At 45.5% G+C, this 5,130-nt stretch overlaps 1 long non-coding RNA gene across 3 annotated transcripts; it reads left to right on the top strand.

Moving 5' to 3' along the window:
• Positions 1–808: 808 nt before the first annotated feature.
• LOC109370902 lies at positions 809–5,110 on the top strand. Of its 3 annotated transcripts, XR_002121440.2 has the most exons (4): positions 809–1,410; positions 1,904–2,038; positions 2,297–2,436; positions 4,228–5,110. It is a non-coding gene; the product is annotated as an uncharacterized LOC109370902 (long non-coding RNA). The 3 variants fall into 3 exon arrangements; XR_002121437.1 differs by lacking the exon at positions 2,297–2,436 and having other exon boundaries at positions 821–1,410; XR_002121438.1 differs by lacking the exon at positions 2,297–2,436 and having other exon boundaries at positions 827–1,410; positions 1,904–1,970.
• The last annotated feature ends 20 nt before the right edge of the window (positions 5,111–5,130 follow it).

Below are 5,130 nucleotides of genomic sequence, written 5' to 3'. Positions count from 1 at the left end.
AAGTCAATGGATGACTGCAACCAATGGTGCAGGTTACCTGCTCAGGCATTTTCTGCACATGTGACTCCAGGAGTAGCAGAGCAGCATCGCTACTGCTATACTCAGCACGTATAATCTCAATCAAGAGAGTTTTAAAGAGATATCTTGAGGCTCTTTGCATTCCCTTTCCCTTTCTTTTTCCTTTTGTTTAGATTTAGAAGTTGTGTTTCCCTCTAGAATCCCAGAAACTAGAATCATCACAGAATGCCCTGGGTTAAAAGGCCCACAGCGCTCATCCAGTCCCAACCCCCTGCTGTGTGCAGGTCTCCAACCAGCAGCCCAGGCTGCCCAGAGCCACATCCAGCCTGGCCTTGGATGCCTGCAGGGATGGGGCATCCACAGCCTCCTTGGGCGACCTGTTCCAGTGCCTCACCACCCTCTGGCTGAAAAACTTCCTCCTAATATCCGACCTAAACCTCCCCTGTCTCACTTTAAAACTATCCTCTGTGTGCAATGAGAGACCAAAAGCATGAGGCTTCACCAGAGGTGAGGATCAAGAGCAAAAATACTCAAGTTTAAAGACTGGAAGGGCATTTTATCCCAGATTATACTCAATCCCAGATTATATTCAATCATCTCTTCCCACAGCCCGTGGTGTTCAAGGCACATTTCTCCTGGCACAGTCAGATCGTGGTGTGCTGAGTGCGCACACCCTGCTGGAACCCATGGAGCTGGCAATTAATTTCCTTACTGCAGAGTGCTATTAAAATAGCAGAAAAACACAGTTCCAAAGAGCCAGTGGAGCTCTTTCAAGATCAACTGGCTTTTATATATGTTTTATTAACAGCTTCAGCGATACACAAAGAATAACTACAGCACTCAAACTAAGGCTCCTATTTACTTACGCCTTTTGAAATAAACCTGCACTGGCGTAATTATTCCAATACACAGCAAAGGATAATAGCTTGTTAATTAATGCATATAGATACATTGCTTCAGGAAGGATTTTAAATAGAAGATACTGAACCCCACTATTAAAGGTAACAGGGAAATCCCACAGACAGCAATGTTTGTAACACACTTGCTTCAGCTTCCTGCTTTTGTTAAGGGGATTTGTTTCACAGAGGTTTCTGAGGCTATTACTTACATCCCCTATTTAAGTTTACTAGTAAGGAATGAGCAGTTCTGTTCCCTCAACACCACTGCAACCCTTCCCCCCAGAATAAAAATTTTAGTGTATAGGTCAGGAGGTGTAGAGGGTAAAAAAAATAGAGAAAAAGGAAAAAAAACAAAAAGACCAATGCAATGGCCTTCATGTTTCTTGTCTCAGCTCCTCCCCTTCCTGCCAAGTGCCTCATTAAGGTGGTAGTGAGCAAAGCTCTTCTCACCTGGGAGCTGCTTTGTGCTTCTGGGTGATGCAGCAGGTTCTCAGTTAAGTCTCTGCACAAAATGGTGTTTTTCCAGAAATTCGTGTTTCGTAAAGATTGTGTTATTGCAATGTTCATTCTATCTCAGTATATTCCAAGATTGAGGAATGTTAATCATCTTTCTTCCAGCAGCCAAGCTAATAGTTTTTGAATCCTTCTATGTGTTTGGATTTATCTGCTTTGGAGCATCTTCAGAAGTGGTACCAAAGAATGGGCATTTTTCAAGCTGAGGAATGGAGATTCTCTGCATCAGTGGTGAAAATTGGGGCTGGGAAGGGCTGTGGCAGCTCTGCCCTCGGGCACAGAGCAGCTCTGCTGAGAATATTCCCAGTAGGGAAAGGTCTTTTTTTGTATTGCAGTCTGGTGTTCAACTGCTCTTAGCAGACTGAAGTGCTTTCCTGATGTCTCGCTTTGTGTTTCTGGTGCTCAGTTTAAGATCTCTGTTTTCCTCTGGTCTTATTTTCTTGTTTATATGGTCTGTTTTCTGCTGCTCACAGGTTTCAGAGCTCTGGTTTAAGATCAAATCACCCTGAGGTGGAAGACTTGAAGCTGAAGAGGTTCCAGGTGATCCTGAACTGCATGCTTTGTTGTTCTCTCCTAGGAGATGATGAGAAGCACTAAACCTATGTCAGGTGGATCTCCTCTCTTGCCCTGTAGCCGTGGTTTCAGTTTCAAGCTAATTTCCCATCATAAGTCTCTTATTTTGTGGTCAGATTCATTTTCCCCTAGAGGTAACCAGAACTAACCAAAACCTAGTGAGAAAATTGAAGATGGTAAGAATGCAGCTTCAGATGGGTGTCAAGTTAGCCATCTCTCTTACTATCCTTTTTTTTTTAACTAGAAATTCTGGGATGCCTCCTAATTAAAACACTCGTTTTGCACCCCAACAGGTGTTTCCTGCCCACCACCTCCAGGACCATTCTTCTTTCCCAGAAGCCCTGCTTTCCTTGCATTCTTGCCTGCAATTCTTCAGGAGATAGAATCTAAAGAATTTTAAATTCTTTAAAACGAATCTCCTGCCAAAATTCAGGTGCACAAATCCTCTACAAATTGGGCTTAAACAATCCTTTAAACTAGTATTTTGCAAGTTGTGTCTCAGCTGCTACAATCTAAACCTGCTCTAACCAGATCAAGTTCAGAGCTGGTTTTAAACCGGTCTTGCAAACTACAACTTTAATGAATGCACAAAATTCTTTCCAAGTCTAATTAGTCTTTCGGTTTGCTTGCACCAGACTGGAGACAAGAAAAAATCCTTTGTAATTCCTGAAAGAGAAAGCTGAGGCTTCCCCTTGTTATGGCAGAGCTTTAATCCAATGAAGTTGACACTTTGGAGATGGCGTGAGCTGCTTGCTTATCAAAAAGCAGGGGCTGCCTGACCTCTTGTGTGGGCTCCACCTGGCAGCGTTAAAGGCAGTGCTGTTTGATAATGGCTGTTCATTCAGTGCTACGTGCACAGAGGCAGTCATGTGAAATCAAATGGGGGAACACGGGGTGAATGTCAGCAAGCACTGCTCTCCCAAAAAGCAGCAGAAACCCCTGTTGCTGAGATACTTTGTGCTCAGACCATATGAAGCCCCAAAGAACGTGCTGCAGGAGCGAACCACGTCGCCCTGATGTTAACTTGCGGTGACCCAGCTATTACTCAATTCCAGTGATAATTTTGGTGATAATTACTCCCTTTATTTCTAAAGTGAGTTGTTGTAATTCATTATAGTCTTGTCTAATGGGTCAAATTACTAGGAAAGTGAAGCAGATAGAAAATGGATTGGTAGCAGAGTTCTTGGGGCCATAGCTGTTTGATCAGTGATTTGACACCACTGTGTAGTTTTTAATTGGCCATTGGTCACATTCTGGTTTTAAATTGAATTTCTGCAGCTCCTGATGCTGCTGCGAGCTGCCTGTGTACGGCACTGGTCCTTAACAAGCAGAACTGGAGATGTTTTTCTGTGAGTCTTTGTCCCTGCAGTGTTCTCATTTCCTGATGCGGCCCTTTGCTCTGAATTGAAGGGGTTCGATGTGTAGCAAGAATTAATGATTCAAGCATAATTAGAACAAACATCCAAGGAACCTTTGTGCTGTTGGTTGTGAACTGAACATCTCACAGTTACCATCTCCCCAGAGCACCTGAAGAAATGCTTAAACTGCAGTGAAATCAAAGGGTCCCCTATATGTGCTTACAAACTTCCAGGCTGCAAAATGCTGCTGCTAATTTGCCCCAACCATTAATGCTATGGTGAATGCGTGTGTCTGAATTAGCAAGCGAGCAAAGGCTGTGATTCCCAAGATGTCTTACTAATTACCGTGGCTGTGATTTAATGTTAATTATTTATTATACTTCATTATGTTCTATAGCTCAGTTAGCTCAAAACAAAAACCTGAAATGTTGGAATTATGATCCTTCGTTCTGGCAGCGTGATATTAAATCTTTTCTAAGAAGGACTTTGTTCTAATTATAAGGTATGTGCTAAAGCTTCATTAATTTATATTACAGAGCTAATTGCAAGTCCTTTTCAACAACGCTTGTTCTGCTACAAGGGCCAAATTCTATAGTAGCACTGCAGAATGCAATGGATAAATGGGGCTTTGCTTGAAATGGTTCCTTCTGTGTAGGGGTGAGGATGGCTTAGAGGGATCCTGAAGCACGAGGGATGGCAGCTTCAGTGCAAGCTTTGGAATAAAGTGAAAACAGAAATCTGTAGAGTGGATTTGTTCCTGAGCTCTGGGAAATGTGGGCCATGTGTTAAGGGAAGGCCCTCAGCACCTCAGTGATCCAGGAGGAGCTCTTGATTGTGAACGCTTTCCAATGTGTTTGCTTCTCTAGGTTTCTGCCTTGCTCTCAAAATGGACTAAGCAAAACATGTGGCTCCAGATATTCCCAAACTTAGGTGAGTTGCCTCTCTAAAGCACACCCCATATGTGGTGAGTTCCCAATACTGCTTTTCGTTCCCAAGAATTGTTTGATTTGCACTCATGGCCTTTGAGGAATGTACTGATAAAGATGCTTTTCTACAAAGCAGCCCCCAGGCTGGACTGGTTCTGGGTTTCTGGTGTGCACCAGGCATGGGGAGCTTGTTTGGGGTGCTCAATGGGCCCAAATGCAGGGAGGCTGTGGATGCTCTGGCTCTGGAGGTATCTGAGGGAAGCAGGATGGAGCCCTGGGCAAACTGGGCTAGCAGGTCTGCAGGTTGGTGGCCCTGCTTGTGGCAGGGGGTTGGAACTCAATGATCCTTGGGGTCCCTTCTAACCCTTCTATGGTCCCTGTTGTGCTGTGGTTGATGGCGGTCTTTCTTTGAGCTGGAAGTGCACAAGAGTCGTGTGAAGGCACGTCAATGGGGCGCCCGGTTTGCGGGATGAGCTCATGACGCTCAAAGCGCAACCTGGATGAGCAAACCCTGCCCTGCCCGCCAAGAATGGCAGCGTTTGCACAAATGTCTGCCAACCGATGACTTTCACGAGATTTTCAACAGATGGTGCCGAAGCGACGGCCGGTGGGTGCAGGAGGGCCGGGCCGGGGCTCTGCGCGGGGAAAGGCGGCTAAAAATGGCTCCGAGGGGGGAACGGCAGTGAGGGTGAAATCAGAGCCCGAGCGTGCGGGTGGGATGGAAGCGTCCAGGAGGGCGGGGAAGGCGCAGCGGGAAGCTGTGCGACGGCAGCGCGAGGAAATGGCAGGAGGGAGAGAGGGAAGGAGGGAGGGGAGGGGAAAAAAGGAGGGGGGAAAAAAAAA

Source organism: Meleagris gallopavo, chromosome 24 (genome assembly GCF_000146605.3).
Source record: "Meleagris gallopavo isolate NT-WF06-2002-E0010 breed Aviagen turkey brand Nicholas breeding stock chromosome 24, Turkey_5.1, whole genome shotgun sequence".
Taxonomy (NCBI): Eukaryota; Metazoa; Chordata; class Aves; order Galliformes; family Phasianidae; genus Meleagris; species Meleagris gallopavo.
This window is presented reverse-complemented; position numbering and strand designations above follow the sequence as displayed.